Raw genomic sequence first — 20939 nt, forward strand, 5'->3', positions numbered from 1 at the left:
GCACTGCAGGAGGCCCATGATGGACATGTCATCTAGAGAATGGGAGGGGGAGTGGAAATGGTTTGCGACTGGGAGGTGCAGTTGTTTGTTGCAAACTGAGCGGAGGTGTTCTGCAAAGCGGTCCCCAAGCCTCCGCTTGGTTTCCCCAATGTAGAGGAAGCCGCACCGGGTACAGTGGATGCAGTATACCACATTGGCAGATGTGCAGGTGAACCTCTGCTTAATGTGGAATGTCATCTTGGGGCCTGGGATGGGGGTGAGGGAGGAGGTGTGGGGGCAAGTGTAGCATTTCCTGAAGGGTCTAGGCCCGAAACGTCAGCTTTTGTGCTCCTGAGATGCTGCTTGGCCTGCTGTGTTCATCCAGCCTCACATTTTATTATCTTGGAATTCTCCAGCATCTGCAGTTCCCATTATCAATATCTACTGATCTGTAGTGATGCTTGATCAGGGAAAGCTTCAAGTGAACCAGGTAACTCAATAACATTAGTTGACAGGCAAACTTTTTTAAAGGAAAGGTGATGACTGTTACAATATAAGAATGGCCCTTGCTCCACAAATACATTCCCATTTTCCCAATCGTCGTGTAGCCTTACCAGTCATGGCTCCAATGCTTTTCATTATAGTCAGGGTCCATTACTTCGTGAAACCCACACAAAAATGTCGACTTCAACAGATGTTGAAAAATATTGAGCTCAACAAGATCTCAGAGGGAAATCCTAACAGCTATTAGCTTGCTCTGTAGCTCAGCATCACTGTCTTCTAGGCAGAGGAAAGCAGAGCAAGTTGATATAAAAATAGTTAAATCTGAACTTGAGGAAAAATGGTGTGAAGGTTTGTAAATATACTGTTAGCACTTTAAACTCTGACATCTCATTAATTCGTGCTAATCATCAAGATGTGGTAAGAACTGTTATAAATGCGAAACTTAAGCTTCTCTGGTGATATGAGTTTGATGCATCTATTGTTTGCAGCATCAAAGCAAAAATGAAGAAAGGTGAAGTTGCTAAATCTTTGTCATGGTTTTCAGACTTCAGGAAATTCCTTCAGGGATTCCGAATGACCAAGCTAACAACAAAGGGTCAACAAGTGCTCAATAAATTAGAAAGTTGATGGCTAATGAGTCTGTTCCCTATAGCTCAGTCAGGAAAAAGTTTTATTTTCGTAAAGTTCACACACGGGACATGGACATAGCTGCTGAGCTAACTTTTATTGCTGGTCCCTCACTGCTCTTGAGAAGGTGGTTCTGCACCGGTACCTGGGTCAGGTTCCAATTTTCTACTGAGTTGACTGACCTTAGCTGCAGTGAATACAAGCGCTTTAATTAGACTCAACAGCTCCAAGTTATAGAATGGATCAGTGACAGTGTCCTTTCTTGTTGCACAGTGTGACCACTAGCGAAAGTGTGCATGTAAAAATGTTGCCCAAGGTAAAAAAGCCCCAAAGAACTGCAAATGCTGGAAATCAGGAACAAAATCAGAAATTGCTAGAAAATCTCAGCATCCATGGAGAGAAAGCAGAGTTAGCATTTCGGGTCTGGTGACCTTTTTGCAGAACTAAGTTCTTTCTCTCCATGGATGCTGCCAGACCTGCTGAGTCTTTCCAGCAATTTCTGGGTTTTTTTTGTTTCTGTTGTCCGAGAGCTCTATTTTCAGGCTTGTTATGCCTTTTAATATGTGTTTTGTGAGTTAAAAACTCACTCTAAACGTCACTCTTCAACTGTGTGAGGCACCATGAACGATTTGTGTATCCTTGCAATGAGAAACTGGATGCTGGCAGCATAATCTTTATCAGGAAACTAATGCTAAATTAAATGCTGGTGAACTGCACTGAGTGCTTAATTTTGGATACCAGCCCATACAAATCACATTTACAGCTTGCTTTCTGTTTTTCTCATCAGTCATACCTGAAGGATTGTCAGCATTGAGATTTGATGAGCTTCCAGCTGTTTTGCTCACAGACCTTCCATTGGTTCACTGCTTTCACTCAATGCTTTTACTCAATGCCTTACCAGCAGGTGAACAGGTCCATTTATCATCATTCCTGCACTTTCCCACCTACCCATGACCCTCCACTTCACAGGGCTCATGAACCTGAGGTTAAACAAGAGTTTCCATATTTTCAGATTTTTCTTGCTGGAATGGTGTCTGACATTGACTTAAAATTATAATCCATGTCAACTCCTTTTTGGTAAACCATTTAATGAGATCATCCAAGACGAAGGTAGGAAAAATTGTGGCTGTAATTGTGCTCCTTTTTTGAGGCATTTTCAGTGTTGGAGTTAATTTCCTTGAATTCTAGGAGCAGTAATTATTGTTTTATAAGCTGTTGCATTGTTTTCGAACTTTGGGAATAAAAGATCAAAACAACAGCACTTTAAGAAAGGAGGAAAAAGGCAGTGACCACATCGTGGGAAATGAATCAACACAGAAGAAACTGAGATAACAAAGTGTGGAGCTGGATGAACACAGCAGACCAAGCAGCATCTCAGGAGCACAAAAGCTGACGTTTCAGGCCTAGACCCTTCAGCTTCGTTTGTGGGTGTTGGGATGGTTGCTCCTGTAGTTCAGTATTTGGTCCCTATGTGTTGTTTTCCTGTAGACGCTGATTTGAAGTTCCCCATTGACTGTTCGCTCTACTGTGACATCTAGGAATGGCAGAATGGCAGGAATCGCACAAATGAAGTTGCATTAGAACATTATTTCAACAAGCCACCACACACTGCAGCACAAAGGAACTACACAGAGCAGAGGAAAATCACCTATACAGCATATTCAAACAGAACAGGTACCCAATGAACACAATCTGCCGAGTTCTCAGCAACAAACCCAAACAAACAGACAAAACATGCCCAGAAACCATTACCACTCTTCCCTACATCAAAGACATTTCCGAAATGACTGCCAGGCTACTGAGACCTCTTGGCATCATGGTAGCCCACTAACCCACCAACACACTAAAACAGCAGCTAATGAACTTAAAAGACCCCATACAGACAACAAGCAAAACAATGTCATTTACAAAATTCCTTGCAAGAACTGTGACAAACACTACATTGGACAAACTGGCAGAAAGCTAGCCACCAGGATACATGAACATCAACTAGCCACAAAACGACATGACCCACTATCACTAGTATCCTTACATACAGATGAGGAAGGACACCACTTTGATTGGGACAACACATCCATCTTAGGACAAGCCAAACAGAGACACGCACAGGAATTCCTAGAAGCATGACATTCCAACCGGAACTCCATCAACAAACACATTGATTTGGAGCCCATCTACCACCCTCTGACGAAAAGAACAGGAAATGGCATCACCAACACCGGAAATGACATCAACACAGGAAATGACACCACCAACCCAAGGAAACCTAACCAGATAAATAGAAAGCGGGACATAACACCAGTGCTTCACTGGAGGCTGATTGATGATGTTGCCTAGAATGGTGACGAAACGTCTGAAAACGAACCTTCCAGCTCAGCGAGCAAACTTACATCCAGTAGATCTCCAATTTACAGAATGTAAAGGAAAGGCCTGCTGCACGCTGCATTTTATATTAACAGACCATATGTTGTCAGTTTCATCGGGCTGAATGGCTTAGTGTCAGTTTCATAAAGGTTTCTCTCAGTGAGCTATTTGACGCCATTGTCTACTGCCCACCACTTCATGAATGTATGACTGCTCTATGAAACTGCACTTACACTATCACCCCTCAACCATTTGCTTTTTCTGAGCTTTCTCAAGCAGCTCATTGCGCTCTCCCATCATCTCCGCATTCTGTATCTTATTTGTAGAATAGCGATCTTATTTACCTCCTTCACCCATTAAATTTCTGCAGTTGCTGGCAGTGAGAGGTGGGATTTGACACAAAGTTCAGCTGAAGCCTTAAGTGCCTTTCTGTGTCTGACTGTGCAATGAAGTTGTGTGGATTGTATCAGCGTAGCTTCGATACATATCCCTGGCAATCAATTTCAATGCTCATTTCTGATGTCCATGAAACAACAGCACCACAGAGAAAAAGTGACACATAAGCAGAGAGAGACAGTGCCTTTCAATCAAAGGAAACCTCATCTAAATTACAAAATAACCTGTCCCCACGTTTGTCTCCTTTCACGGTCATTGACCTTTTAGGATTGGCCATAAAACAAATTCGGAAATAATGTCAGATGATTTAGTTTCCTTCGCTGCATTAAAAAAAGCTAACCAGATAAGATTTTACCCAAATTTCTGCATTTTCTCTCAGTGACTCCAAAAAAGCAGTGTGCACACTGACCATGAGTGGCTGGATGAAACCAGATGAACTGCAAATGTGGAACAATGTGTTTGTAGACATCAGCTGTGGACATTGCCAGATAAACCTGGAAACATCAGGACTGTCTTCCCGGTTTCTCTCTGCAGCCTGCAAAACCACTCCAGAAAGCTACATCCCAGCTTTAATTATTAGAGTCTGCAGAAAAGGAAAATATTATTTCCATCCTTAAATGCTTTGAATAAAAGTAGAACATGTCCAAGAATAGTTTTATTTTTTGTTTGGTTGGAGGGCCTTTTCCGACTCAACAAGGCTTTTCACGGTAGGAAACTCTATTCCTTATTCAAAACGAAGGGCCAAAACTGCCACTACAGGAACAAGATTTAAAGCGCTGAAAGAAACAGCGCCCTTCAGATGACAGACGTGCTTTAATCTGGAACATTCAAGCAAAGACTGAAGGAGATGAGGAGTTGCAAAATTCAACAATTTTGGGCAGGGAAAATGAATAAGAGAGAAGGAGGAGGCATTTTTGCATTTGTATCACACCTTTCACAACCGCTGGATGTTTTGAGGCATTTTTTTTTCAACCAAAGGTGTATTTGTAAACTGTACGCTCACTGTTGGTAATGTAGGAACCACAACACCCAATTGCACACAGCTAGATCCCACAAGAAAATAAATTGCCAGAACATCTATTTCACACGTCACTTTGCAGCACCAACACTAGCCAGGACTCCAGGAGAAATTAGTTCAGAGCTTTCTTTGAAATAATACCATGGGGTACTTTAGTTCTACCAAAGGATGTAGTCGGGGATGTGGTTTGCTTCTCTCTGAAAAAAGAAGCATGCTCTGACTGAAGAGCCCCTCAACTATCTGAGTCAGAGGTGACTCTGACTTGGGCTCTGAGCAGAGCCAAGGAGAGACAGTGTGATGAATCTTCATTCACACTCTGTGAGGGGACAGTGTGAAGAGGAGCTGCAGGATATGACATTAGCAGTTTAGGAGAGACAAATAGCAGGAAGCTCAGGGCAGTAGCGACCGTTGATTGAAAAGAAGTAGAAAGGTTGCAAGCAAGGATGGTGGTGGAGTTTAAAGGGAAGAAAGATAATCTAATGGGCAGCAGACTGTAAATTATTCGTGAGAGCAAAAGAGATAATTCTAAAAGCCTCCCGATAAGTTGGATCTATACTCCTCTTTGATGGAGAGCAAGGAATGACAGAATGGGTTTGAAAATACTTGAGTAAAGATTTTAATGTGAAAGTAGAGTGCAAGTTTCTTCAAAGCAGTTTCAGCAAATGAGAAAAGACCTGAGTTTGAGGGTGGCATGGTGACACAGTGGTTAGTACTGCTGCATCACAGTGCCAGGGACCCGGGTTCAATTCCACCCTCGGGCAACTGTCTGTGTGGGGTTTGTACATTCTCCCCCTGCCTGTAAGGGTTTGCTCCGGTTTCCTCTCACAGTCCAAAGATATGCAGGTTCAGTGGATTGGCCATGCTAAATTGCCTGTAGTGTTCAGAGATGTGTAGATTGGGTGGGTGCTCTGAGGGTTGGTGTGGACTTGTTGGGCCAAGAGGCCTGTTTCCACACTGTCGGGATTCTATGAAAGTCCATTTAGTGTCTGAGAGGATAATGTTAAATGGAAAAGCAAGAACACATTGTGCAGGTCTCACAGGGAGCTATTTGGGCTTGAGATTTGCAGAGTTCACCTTTGAAGGAAGCAACAATGTTTCACGTCCCCCCAATGGTTTCATGAAGATGCTTTGATCATTTAGTTATTCTACAGTGTGAGATAAAATTTCTGAAGGCGCACAGTTTGAAGGCATTGTTGAATTTCAACTGGGAAATCACTTCAATACTAATGAGGATGAGAGAGAGAGAACAGATCATGAATAGGAAGGGAAAATGGAAGAGGAGACCCAACAAACTCTAGAGTCAACATGGATGCAGTCAATACTCACATTGTATTTATATCAAAGTTAGACAACATTGAACCCAGCTGTAATGGTCAAACTTATTACACTAGCCTATTTAAAGTGCATTTATCCAATTTAGTCAATGATTGGGAATGGTCAAGTTAATGAAAAGTTGCTCACCAACAGCAGAGTTCTAGTTATACTGTAAACACAATCTAGTCCCTGGAAAATGACCATCGAGAAACAAGTAGCAGAGAGATATTTTGGCACAGGTTTGGTGCATATCAATCAATGCTGCTGCTTTTGAACCTGTTAATATTATTTTCATACAACATATAGAAAGTTTCATCTTTGAAGATGTTTAAAACATCATCTTTGTAGATTAAAGGAAGTCATATCTTCCTTTTAAAGTTTTCCAACAACAGATACTCGAATTAATTTATTAATGTATGAAACCAAGCTTCAAAAAATATCTTTTGTCAATGAGAAGTTAACACTGTAGAATGGAACGTGAAACAGTTTTTTTTACAATGTATTTCAGTTTCATTAACACTGTACAGACCTCATTACCAATGTTTTCCTTTTGTGCTGGCTAGGTCCAACCATGCCTGGATTTGGAGATGAATGTTCATTAATACTGTGCGACTGCTCTTGTTAAGGGTCACATGTGAATAAATCCCTTTCCTTAAGGGAAACTCTTTAAAACTCTGCCACTGCTTGCTCACTGTTATTCCTGCTTATCTAGCCACCCAGTCCACTGCAGCTAACTCTATCTTCAGTTCATTGCAATCCTCTTTACTTAAGTTAAAAACAGATGTTTCTGACCCCAGATTCTGACTCTTGAGCTGAATATTAAATTCTACCATGTTGTGATCACTGCTCCTGAAAAAATCTTTTAGTCCGAAGTTAATTATTGAACCTTCCTTGTTACCCATTACCAGATCCAAGACAGCCCGCTCCCTGGTTGATTACATGACACAATGCTCTTGGAAAAGATCATTAATACATTCTATGAATTTGTTGCCACGGCTAACTTTTTCGATTCGACATGAAGATTAAAACCATCCATAATCATTGTTCTATTCTTTTTACATTCTACCTTTTAAACTTTGTACCTTGGGGGTAAGTAAATAATGTGCTCATTCTTTCAAGAAAATCTTGCACTTAACTTATTATGTCGGATGAAATATTCAACCATTTTTGAATTGGACATATCCATACTTTTGTACTAAAAACATAAATTTTTGTTCTGGCTAATTGAGGAGTTTGAAACAAGGGGAGCTAATTCACCACTCCTCACCTGGTCCAAATACTCTTTAGAGTATCCTATTAAAATAACTTTTCAGCTTCCACTTACCAGATATACAAATTAATATTTCATGTCTCATATATTTAATAAACCAGGGTGATTATTCCTTTTGGAACTATGTGAAATATCACCAGGCAGAGAGAAAAGTTGTGTTCTGGAGGTTCAGGAAATGAAATGGCTAACAGAAGAAGAGCACGAGGTGTTCTGTTTACTGATGATATAGTTGGTAAACAGTTTTAGATCCAAATACTGGTGAAACTCAGCAGAACTCACCTTATATGTTGAGAGAGAGAAACAGAGTCAGCACTTCAAATCTGGTATGATTTCTCTTCAATTTGAAAGGAGCTAGAAAGCAATGGATGTTCTGGCATTGACAGTGGGAGAGAAGGAACAAGTGGAACAGATGGTGAGAGTGCCAAAAGCAACAGACAGAGGGAGCGCTAATGATGTGACAGATGGAGATGTAAAATATGTTCTATAGGAAAGTTTATGGCTGTTCATTCAAAAAATGTGAAATCTTGGGTCTTTAGTCTCTTTATAAAGACCTGCATCTTACACCTCGCATACTTTATTTAAAAAAATTGCTCTTTACAAATTGGCGGTCTCTTCTGGGATCACAAGCCACAGACAGGGAAAAAGAAAATTATTATTTCTAGAATAATAATGCATTCAACCACCCTGTGAGGAGATTATGCCTTTGAGATTTGCCGAGTTTTTCACAGCCCCCAGCAGTAACGTCTGCAGAATAAGCTGAGAGACAGGCAGCACACCACTGGATTACCAATCATTCAAAAACTTTCCTGATGGCTTTGTGGGTAAATGCACCACTATATTGTCATGTTGAGTCACTGATGTGGATGTTGACTTGCTTGCTAGGTAACATCATCAGTGCACTTCCTGTGAAGTGTCGGTGTTCTGTCCTGCTTGTTACTCATGTGCCTCGGTTTGTTGGGGCGAGTGGCATCACCTGCAGGTTTGTTTTTTCATTGTTGGTGTATGGGGTCATGCTCTACATATTTATTAATAGAGTTCTGGTTTGAGAGCCAGGCCTCCAGGAATTCTCATGAGTATCTTTGCTTGGTTTGTCTGAGGATAGCTATGTTGCCCAGTCGAAATCGTGTCCCTCTCTGTCCATGTGTATTGAAATGAGTTATATTTGGTCATGTATTTCAGTAGCTAGTTGACATCCATGAAGTCTGTTGGCTAGTTTCCTTCTGGTTTGCCCTATGTAATGTTTTTGACAGACTTTGCATGGTATCTTGTAAATAATGTTGGTTCTGTTATTTGTGGTTGTGGGATCCTTAATTCTCATCTGTAGCTGTCGTAGCGTAGATGTCAGTTTATGGGCGACCATGATTCCTAGGGGACGGAGTAATCTGGTGATCATTTCAGATATGTCCTCAATGTATGAAGGGTGATTCGTGTTTCTGGATGTATTGTGCCTTCCTGTTGCGGCCTGTTGTGTAGGTATTGATGGAGTATGCTTTTCGGTCACTGTTGTTTCTAAAGACACTGTATAGGTATTCTTCACTGGCTTTGCATCGCTCCAGGGTGCTGCAGTGAGTTGCAGTTCACTTGAATGGTGTTTTGATGCAGCTCTCTTTGTGCATACTGGGATGCCACCCACTCGAGCAAACCAAGACACATAAATAGAAAGTGGGGCAGAACACCAACACTTCACCAGAGGTGCACTGTTAGCTTGAAACACAAACGTTTATTCATAACATCTTTCACAACATCTCAAAGTGCTTGATAGTGAATGAAGAAAATTGGTTGCACAGTTGCAGTAACAACATAGCAAATACAGTAAACATTTTGTGTGCAGCAAGCTCCCATTAATAGCAACAAGATCGTGAGCAGAGAATTTGCTTTATTGATCTTGATTGAAGGGTTAATTTTGGCCAGGATATTAAGGAGACTTCACCGATCTTTAAGTAGTGGCATGGGACCTTTTAAACCCATCTCAATCAAGGCTTTGGTTTAACATTTCATTTTAAAAAATGGAATTCTGTCATTATAGCACTCTCACCATCTGTTCCACTTGTTCCTTCTCTCCCACTGTCAATGCCACAACACGCATTGCTTTCTAGCTCCTTTCAATTTGAAGATGAATCATACCAGATTTGAAGTGCTGACTCAGTGTAGCACTACGTCAGTCCTGCACTGAAGCATCAGACTAGATTATGTGCTCAGCCTCAGCAGTAGGACTTGACCCACAATCTTCTGATTCAAGTTCACTGAACAATTAACGTCAGTAACATTTTTCTACCCATTAAAGCAGACAGCAACTTCAATTCTGCCTGAAAGGAAACACACTTTTCCAACTTTCACCAAAGAAGAATGACAGAAAGTTAAATGTTGTAATATTTCACTTTATACTAAGATCTGGCTCAAAATCAAATAACGTCCAATGCAAATATAATGTGATTGGAACCAGTTTTCAAGTATTAGATTGCGTTCATCATCAAATGAGAATATTGAAATATTTCAAATGTTCTCATTCTGTCATGTCCCAGCAAGCAAGAAAGTCTGTTTTTGTCTATTTTGCTTTGCTGAAAGAATAGGAAAAGGAATAATGCAGTGCATAATGGCCTCATGTAATTAAAGAATGAGGAGAGGAATGCAAAGTGGATCAGTGATTAACAGCAGGAAAATTAATATCCAAATTCGGATGGATGTGTCGTAGAATATACTAAAATGATGGACCTAGAGAAGCTGCAGTGGGATATTGTCATCTGAATGTTTTATAAGCTTGTTAAAATTAGATCAGCCATGACCTTATTGAATGGTGGAGCAGCCTCAAAGGACTGAGTGGTCTGCTCTCATTCTTTGTTAGTTACTTGAGCGGAGATGTTTAGCACACATTTTAAACTTTTACATGTGCATTTGCTAACATTTCTGTCTGTGATTCCCAGGCTTTGATAGTATGTGGTTGACTGTGGCCCCAGGAGTCCTGTGCTTATGCCAAAGATCTGGAAATGGATGTTTAGGATACTCTGAGATGACACCAGGATGTTACACAGATGCACAACCTTTCTACTTCCCTTTCTGATAGGATAGGGGGAGCTTTGCCATTTATCAGACATGTGTCTCACCATTTGACTTCAGTTTGGTCTTCTTTGTTGCATTATAGTACAGAGTTTATTTTGTTAAGTCAGTAGCCTGGGCAGGTACTTTGCCTGAAGTTTAAGAGGGTTTTACTGACATTGGTGAATCTCTGTGTCCAGGGAGATTGATTCATTGCAGTCAGTAATGTAAAATATAACAAATCAAACATAATTTTGTCCATTGCTTATTGCATCTTTTAACAGGGAAGTTATATGATGTTCTGTGAGCATCAAGATTTAAAAGCTTTTTCAGTGGATCCCCTGCTGATTTAGCCAACGCTCTAAGCTGGGGAACCAGGCTAACTCCGTGATACCGAACCCTGTATAATCTGGGACAACGATGAAATACAAACGGACTGGAACCACAACTTATCCAGAAAAACTAGGGAACAAGGAGAGATGGGGGCTGAAGCGCAGAATACAGAGGCACTGCAACCCCAAATATCTAAGGGGACAAAAGTGAGCCCCTCTCACCCACTCCAACCTCTACCCTGCAGTTGTGGTATAGTGCACTGACATCTCTAGTTGAATGATGGAGTGGTTCTGCACTATTTGGCTCTGATCTATGATCAGAACCAATGCTTCTCTGTCAAACCTATGTGGGTTGGGGAAAAAACTGTCTGCTGGAAGGCAACTGTAAAAATCTCTTGGGATAGTGTGACATGGAATCAAGTGAAAGCTATAGTATCTCTTCCTTTGGCTTCTTGCATCCTTTCAAAAGCCTCCCGCTCCCATTCCTGAGACGACATGTCCATCATGGCCTCCTGCAGTGCCACAATGATGCCACCCGAAGGTTGCAAGAACAGCAACTCATATTCCGCCTGGGAACCCTGCAGCCCAATGGTATCAATGTGGACTCCACAAGCTTCTAAATCTCCCCTCCCCCCACTGCATCCCAAAACCAGCCCAGCCTGTCTCCACTTCCCTAACCTGTTCTTCCTCTCACCCATCTCTTCCTCCCACCTCAAGCAGTACCTCCATTTCCTACCTACCACCTCATCCCGCCTCCTTGACCTGCCCGTCTTCCCTGGACTGACCTATCCCCTCCCCACCTCCTCACCTATACTCTCCTCTCTACCTATCTTCTTTTCTCTCCAACTTCAGTCCGCCTCCCCCTCACTCCCTATTTATTCCAGTTCTCTCTCCCCATCCCCATCTCTGATGAAGGGTCAAGGCCTGAAATGTCAGCTTTTGTGCTCCTGAGATGCTGCTTGGCCTGCTGTGTTCATCCAGCTCCACACTTTGTTATCTTGGATTCTCCAGCATCTGCAATTCCCATTATCGTCGATTTTGGTGATCAGGTATCAGTTACTATCGGATTCATTGAAATGATGAAAATGGTTCCATTATTTCCATTCCATTCCTCTTATGTTGGCATTCACGTGTTATATAATGTGTCACTACTTTATTAAAGAGCCAATGGGTGTGTGATCTCATTAGTACTGTCCAGAGAACAGCCCTGCTTCTGCCACTGTGCAACTTAATGCCGTAATCTGCCTCTCAAGAGATCTGAATCTATGGTCACATACCAGTGTCAGAACTGAGCAGGCGTCATCGTGAAATGACTAACTACTCAACTGCTCAAAGATCAATGAGATCTAGATTTTCAATCTGTTGTTATCACAAAGATGTTTTTGCTGCCACATTCAATATTCAGAATAACATTTAATATTTCTGCTAGTCCAGAATTTCTGTAAGTGGAACTACTTTTCCCAATTTTGTTACATTAAATAATAGTGTGTTGTGTGTATGTATATGCGGTGTTTTTCTATTTATTTGTTCTTCACTGGCTTGCAATTCTTGCTGTAAAAGACCAAAGGCAAAGTGATGCCATTTATCTCTCTCTACAAGGACACTGTTGATGGTTTTCCTCTGAGACCAGTGCAAAACTTCACAAGTTCATTGTAGGCCCTATACTTTACTGTCAAGTTTCACCCCTGCAAGCTGGTACAGCATGGAAATTTGAACATGATGAAAAAAGACTTTTTTTTAAGTCGTTGTACTCATCAGGACACTCTCAAGAATACCACTGTCAAGGGAGAAAACATTCATACTGTTTGCACAACGAATGCTGATTGGAAAAAGCATGGAGAATGAACCAGTTGATAATTGGCAATTAACTGCCAAACTTTGTTGTGGCTTGTCTTGATTCAACAAAACAGGTGATTGCCATTCTCTGATTCATTTAGCAGGGCAATGCCTTGACTAATCAGTCAATCATCAAATTAAAAAGTTTAGCAGTCAACTGTCCATCATCATCTAACTAGTCCATTTTGCATTAATAACATCCCTATCAATCATTGTGCACTTTTCAACCCATCAGAACTTTTATTTTGTGCAGCATAAAATGTTGTTTCCCTTTATGTCAATATTCTTGCAGCTATCCCTGATGAATGAAAGGAAAAAGTACTTGAAAATCCATTTCCTACTTTACAGCAATACCCAAGTTCTGTATTTCCAAACAACTGGTTGAATATCGCAAGTCTTTGGTAATGGAGTATCCAACATGTTGCTGATATGATTAAAATGGAATCTAATTTTAGAGCTTGGAATGGTTTAAGCCCCTGCAAGCCCATTCTGTTCATGCAGATCCACATTGAATATTGTATCAGTCCAGCTGTTGTAAATTAACTTTGGAAAGTTGATCACTTCTATTACTGCTATTGAATAAATTGTGTAAACTGTGGACAATGCATTCTATTGCATTCACAGAATTATGATACTTTGTAAAATCAGGAGATGCGCAGAGTGCAAATAGAAGTCCCATTTGCTGCTGCCTGGACCAGACTGGGAACCTTAAATTTGTGCTTTTTGAGAAATGAGAGACCTTTACTGGCTCACTGTTATCTAATGTTTTGGTTTTCAACTTGTGTCTACCTTCAAATTCTTCATGGCCTTGAACCATGCTCTGTCTTGTACCCTTCATATACGCACTTCGTTCTTTGGGTCCCTGACTGCTGTATGTCTTCCTTTCGTCCACGTTTATGACAGATTCCCTATGAATTGGCTGTACTTTTTTGATAAATTTCCTCAGGTGCCCTCTGGTACACATTCTGTCTCTTTGTAAGCCTGCTTAAAAGCTCTGTTTCACACTTTCTGGTGATCATTCCGAACTTTTCTCGTACATGACAGCAATTTTCTCCTATTTGTCATTCGGTACATCCTTCTCCTGTTAATGGGCCTCATAAATTGAATATTTAATGTTCACTTTGGCAGATGTAACTGATGCTAAGTGGAATGTATCTGCCAAACCTCGACTAAAACTTCAGCAGGAAACAGCTTCGAACTGTGTGCACATCTGACACCAAACAATGCTACTTCTCATGAACTTTTCAAATGCACTGAACCATTCCAAATTAGCAAACGACACGTTGCTGTTTGTGGAAATTTATTTCTTATGGATGAAAGTGATAGTTTCTGTATTTATGCTATTTTTATTGAACTCAGTCCAAGTCACAGTTCTGAATTTCAGTCAGGTCAAGACTGTTTTTTTTACTGAACTTTATGGATTTAGAACAGTTTGCCTGCCTACGTTCTTGATAATTGGAAACACGAATGCGTTTGGATTTTATCAGCCCTGGAGGGAAAGGTTGCAGAATGGTTAGGTGGGTAATAGTGTGCAAGATGACAAGGGAAAGCAAGTGTTGCTGTGCCTCTCATACCTACATCTGCATTGTGTTTTATTGCTGTCAAAAGAGGGAAAGGGTGGCCACTCAGGTGCCCAATATAGAGTCTGTTCCAACCAACACTGCTATTTTATCAGCAGTGGGTAGGCCTTCCATTGTGCTGAAGACCACATCCTGATTTTGAGAGGCATGCCTGAAGACGCAGGATGTCAATCCTAAACAAGGACTGTATGGCTCATAACAGGCTGTCCCATCTACATCCTGGAATAGTCTTCTGTCCACAGTGACAATCATTACTGGAACTGGAAACGAAACCAAGTGTTGCCAGGGCCAGGTTGGCAGGTCCTACTGAGGCCACTAATGAGTTACTAAGGTCCCCAATTGGTGCATGGACAGTGGGTTAATCCAGTTACCTCGCAGGCTATTTTGTGAATACTGCTATTTCAGAACTATCAAGCAAATATTGCAGGCTGGTCTTATGCTCAAATCATTTAAATTCAGTGCTACACACTTGAGATTTTTTGCAAAAAAACTTTATAGTTCTTCCAGATGATGTTAATACTCCATTGTGTCATACAATAGTGATTTTCTACACAGGATTACATAGGATGTACAGACCTGATGTTCCACTCAAGCTGTTTTGCATCTTCCCACGTCTAAATTGACTGTTGTCATTCCTTATTCCCTTCCATTCGATATGCTTGCCTAGTTTCCTTGAAATACATCTGAACTATTCACTTCACCCATTCTATGTGGTCACATATTGCCTGTTCTCCTCACTGTTTCAGTGAAGAGGATTCTCCTGAATTCCACTTTCAGTTTCTTGTGGATTGCCTTACATTGACAGCTGTTAGTTTCACTGTACCCCATTGGGGAAATGTTTTCTTTGTATCTGCTCTGATCAAAGCCTTTCATAATTTTAGAACCCTCAGCCTTCTTTTCAAGAGGGAAGAGAACAGCACATCAATTCTTCCCAGATATGTATATTCCTGTAAATTTGTGTATCATTCTTGAAAAGAAGGCTGAGGGTTCTAAAATTATGAAAGGCTTTGATCAGAGCAGATACAAAGAAAACATTTCCCCAATGGGGTACAGTGAAATAATTGCTGGCATGGTGAATGAATTATTGAATTTATTTGCACAGAGAAAGCAATTTTTTTTCATCTTTAATCTTTTTAGTTTTCCATTCATCTGCTAAGTAACAAACAATCGCCACATTACTCCGACCAAGACGTATGACCCGACGTTTATCTATATTGAACTTCATTTGCCAATTATTTGACCATCCTGTAAATATTTTGTGAACCTCCTATAACTTCTTACAGTCCTCCTCAGTGATGACTATTCTATCACATTCCCCTTCCAATTTGATGTCATCGAATTGCAAAATTTTTTTTCTGTAATAATTGGGAACAGTATTTGATTTGAAGTTTTACTTTATTTTGCTTTGAATTTTTGGATTGAGTACTTGTAGAAGTGCAGTAATCTACATGGTAACTATAAAAGCTGAGCGTAGAATGACAGATAGATGAAAATTATTACAAACACAGAGGACTAATTAATAGGCTCTGTTAATTGCAAGGTCAAAACAGGTAGTTAATGATCTCATGAATCATATGGTGAGAGTATTCTTCGCGCAGTTCTTATTTTCCATTTCTTTTTTTGTTGCAGTTTATTTGCCCAAGTCTTTCTGTGCTACTGATATCAAAGTGAAAACGCATCCATCCTCCATTTAAACCCACTGATATTTTCAAAAATGACCGCATTTCTGGAAAATGTAACGTGAATATTGAATGCCTCCCTCTAGTATTTTGCATCTTCTCAGGCACATGTTGTACATCATGTGAAAAAAAATTGCTTTCTCTGTGCAAATAAATTCAATAATTCATTCACCATGCCAGCAATTATTTCATAGCTCAATACTTGAATAGTTTGATGTTAAATCCAGAAGCCCGTGGTCGGCCTCCAGTTATTTGGTTTAACAAGAGGCAACAAACAACGATCGCAATTGTCTTTTTGAAACAATTTAAATAATAATGTGAAACACCATGAAAAAGTCACAATATGGGAAAGTTACTCACCCGCACCATGTTGTTCAAACGTTGAAAACAGCAACATTAGCCCGCCTAAGTCATTCCTGATCTGTGACTCCATTTAGTCGAATTCAATCGACATCCTGTGCGCTACTTACAGACACAAAATAGATCATCTTTAAGCTTTGAAAGTTTCGCTTTCCGAAATGCCGCTTTTTTTTGGGAGAGGGTACTGATTTCTGTGTATGAAAAACGTTCTTCCTGACGTCACTCATGCCTTTCTTTGCAGTTCAGATTGTGTTCCACTGTTCTGGATGTTGCCACCCCAGCACATAGATGGAATACAGATATCAGATCCTTGTCTCTGATCATTTATATCTGAGCAATAAGTACAGCAACATCTGACTTATCCAGCATTCTACCAACTGGATTTCTCCAGTACCCAGAGTTTTGACTTGTTCTTTCAAAAGCTTCCAGTTTATCCAAACACAACTAATAATTCTAATCCTCACCTGAATCAAAACACTAGCATCAATCCTGCTCAGGTCCTATTATTTCTTAGTTTTCCCGTCATGGGAAACTCTAACTCCCATTTGTTCCCAGTCTGTACCCGATAATACAAATTTTCTTGTGGGGGACTGCATCCCTAAACCAGCCCAGTTCATCCCCTCCCCCCACTGCACCACACAACCAGCCCAGCTCTTCCCCCCCACCCACTGCATCCCAAAACCAGTCCAACCTGTCTCTGCCTCCCTAACCGGTTCTTCCTCTCACCCATCCCTTCCTCCCACCCCAAGCCGCACCCCCAGCTACCTACTAACCTCATCCCACCTCCTTGACCTGTCCGTCTTCCCTGGACTGACCTATCCCCTCCCTACCTCCCCACCTACACCCTCTCCACCTATCTTCTTTACTCTCCATCTTCGGTCCGCCTCCCCCTCTCTCCCTATTTATTCCAGTTCCCTCCCCCCATCCCCCTCTCTGATGAAGGGTCTAGGCCCGAAACGTCAGCTTTTGTGCTCCTGAGATGCTGCTTGGCCTGCTGTGTTCATCCAGCCTCACATTTTATTACCCTGATATTTCCAGGTTGGTTTTGCATTTTCAAGGGGCCAGTGGAGGGGTATGTTGCCACTTCATTGTGAAACTCAGCGATGACCTGCTGTGGGTACCAAGGCTGACGTCCTGCCCTATCAGACCATTTACATTTAAATGATGCAGGTCGGTGCGAGGATGAGATGTGAAGTACATCCGGCTCCAGGACATCGCACAAACACAGCCCTGAACACCTCAGTCAGTTACATAGCCTCTCAAACCCTTTCAGATTCCTCCAAAAAATTCTATGATCATTTCTTTGTCAATGGGATATGAACACACTGCAGTAATGCAATGAATACAGGCAAACCTCTGTTTCTGATACAAGAAACCATCTTCATCAGATGCCATTCTTCATTGCCATTGTCTGGAGTTGCTTGTTGTGGTCACAGGTTCCTTATTGCAGGTGATCTGATATCCCGAAAAGTAATTGTGTTAACTGTGCGAAGAAAGTCTTTTGTTTCATAGCTTCATTTTTGTTTTGGATGTTAGTCCAATGCATTCTGCTGTAATTGTTCTGCTGTGCTTCTGTAGATTTGATGGTGAAACTGGGATGGTTACATTGTGTAAAGATATCAACGTGTTGAGCTGGATGAACACAGCAGGCCAAGCAGCATCGGAGGAGTAGGAAAGCTGATCCTTCTTCAGAAACTCTGCAGACCTCGCAGCATTTGGAGCGAGAAACAGAGTTTATGTTTTGAGTTCAGTGATCCTTCATCAGAACTTTGTCAGTTCCACCCCAGTCAAGTACGATCGGCTCAGGGTGAATCAGCAGCTCCATACCCTGTTTGCTTCATCAATGTGGTCAATGTTAAGTGGGTTGATGATTGATGATCCTGGTTTCACATTAATGGTGAAGACCACTTTAATCCCTTACAATATGCATGGTATGTCCTTCTCCTTCCCCCTCACCTCAATGTTGTGACCAACCCCAAGGTGAGGTTCTTCAAGCCATATGGTTCCAAACATGATGGTCAAAACTGTTAAGTTCCCAGGTGAAGAGGAATGAAATGGCCGCACTTTATTCTCAAAACCCCTCAGGTGGGTGAGCAAGATGAATTTAAGAAGGATCACTTCCTTTATGGATACTTCCTGGATCTAAATACATCTATTTTGAAAGGAGCTAGTTTAACCAAGCTTTCTATCTTTCACAAGATGAGTTGGTGTATTAATTGCTGCAGTTGAGAAGAAATAACAATGCAACACACATGCCCAGATGGGAGAAGTGTGTTGTGAATCCAAAAAGATACAAGTTTTTAAAAATTGATCTGGAGATATATCTCTGAATTGTGACTGCATCATTATTTTAAGATTTGTGGTGTGGTTTTCTGATTGATGTTCCTCTGTCCTGATTTTTTTTTAACGTGGTTTGTCCAATTCAGGTTGAGACAGAGCCCTCTTTTATCTGGGTGGCACTTAATGGGATGTCTCCCAGGGGAATCTTTGAACCCCTGATGATTTTTTACATCTTTTTTACAATTGACTGTGGTATATTCAATTAAAGCAACTGCAGTGTTCTTTTCAATGAATGAAGAAAAGGAATCTTCAAGAATTTCCGTACAATACCTCAACAAAAAAAATGCCAGTAATTTCATTCACGCAAATGTAAAGAGTGAGAACTGTGAGATGTTGCTGCCATTCGTTTAAAAACAGAACTGGTGGATCGTTCAGCTCAGCTCCTCCTCCTGCACTGTCTCCATTTGGCCTATTTTCCTTTGTTTCCAAAAATATTTTGACCACTGTCCTAAATAGTCAATAATTGAGACAAAACTGAAATCACTGGAGAAACCTTACAGGTGTGGCAACATCTGTGGAAATAAAGCAGAGTTAATCTTTCAAATCTGGTGGCCCTTCAGAATTAGTTCCTCCGTGCCTTCCATTTCCAGACTTATTGTTTTCTTGGGGTGGTCAGTGATGGCCAATGTTCCTTGTATCGTCTGCATCCTCAATCTGTTATCTCCTTCTTTTCCATTATTAATGACCAGACTCACTTTTTACGGGATCAATGGAAACTCTTTCAGGCCTGTTCCTTTTTAAATATCTGTAGAAATCCACGTCTGTTTTGTATTTACAGATAACTTCCATAGTTTATTTTTCGCTCCTCATTATCTTTTAGTCCATCTTTGCGATTCCAATAGATCTGTACAATGTTCTGAGATGCAACCCAACATTATACGATTCAATGCCTCTCCTTTAAGCTTAATTTCATCTTTAATCTTTTTAGTTTTCCAGCAATGATGAGTCCTCCTCTTATTGAAATGAATCTATTCCATGTAATCTGAAATATGCCCTTTAATATCTGATACTGCATCTCTATTCACCTATTCCTTAATGTAATTTGGCAGTTCACTTAATGAGCTCTGTTTTTACCCCTTCATAATTGCTCTTATTTAAGTTTATAATACTAGACTTGCACCCACTACTCCATCCCTCAAACTAAATGTCAAATTCTCTCACACTGTGATCGCTGCTACGCAGAGACACCTTTGCCGTGATTATTAATTCATCCCATGTCATTGCAGAACATGTAGAAGAGAGCAACCTGCTCTCTGGTTAGCTCCATAATGTGCTGTTTGAAAAACTCATTTTAAATAACCTGTCATAAACTCCACCCAGGCCATATCAACCCATCTCGCATCATTACTAGTTCAGCTTTTTGACAAGCTCTGATTATTTCCTAACTAAAACAAAAAATGGTGTATGTTAAAAATCTTCAACAAAAATGGAAGTAACTAGTGAATGTCAGCAGGTCTGGCAGCATCAGTGGAGAGACTGGACCCAAAATGTTGACTCAGCTTTCTTTCTACTGATACTGACAGATTTGCTGAGTTTGTCCAACAATTTCTGTTTTTGTTTCTAATTATTTTTTTTTTATATTTCAAACAATAGTGTTGAGGCCAGTATGTCACTCCCACAAGTGATTTCCTTTCTGTGTAATTACTGAGCTCTACTAAACTGTTTCTCCATCTTCTTTACTGAACTTAGATCATCAGTGTCTACTGTGCAACTACCATCACTAACAGAACCACTGTTCCACCTTTTTCCAGCTTCCTGTGTTTCCTCAACTTCCCATACCCTTCAGTGTTCACACACAGTTGCCTCTGGAGTCTTAGCAGATACAGCTTGCTCAAGAACAATTTGAGAAGATTTTGCAATTAATTATTCAGAAGAACAAATATGTTTGTCTCTGAACTCAGCATGATTTCTATTTTCAAAAATGGGAGAGATGAGCTGGACAGACCTTCTACACAGCTTCTCATCCCCCAACTCCTTCCTTCTCGGAAATCATATTTTTAAAAAAACTCCAATGTCCAGAGCCACCTTTCAATGATCTCTTCAAAGAAAATATTTCGTATAGCTCCCAAAACTTGAAATAAATCAATCCTTCCACAGTTCTTCAAAATCTAATTCCTGCAAGGAACATGAAACATAGAGGTTTCTTTCCAGTGCCACATGTCAGGAAAAACAGATTTGCCATAACAATAAATACTGTGTTCATAATCCCACAACCAGGCTCCAGTGAGTTTCATTGAAACCCCCAGAGGATAAAAGCCAGTGTCAGATCAACATGATCATTCAACACAATCATATAAACCTGCAACC

The sequence above is a fragment of the Stegostoma tigrinum genome, chromosome 8 (assembly GCF_030684315.1).
Source record: "Stegostoma tigrinum isolate sSteTig4 chromosome 8, sSteTig4.hap1, whole genome shotgun sequence".
Lineage (NCBI taxonomy): Eukaryota > Metazoa > Chordata > Chondrichthyes > Orectolobiformes > Stegostomatidae > Stegostoma > Stegostoma tigrinum.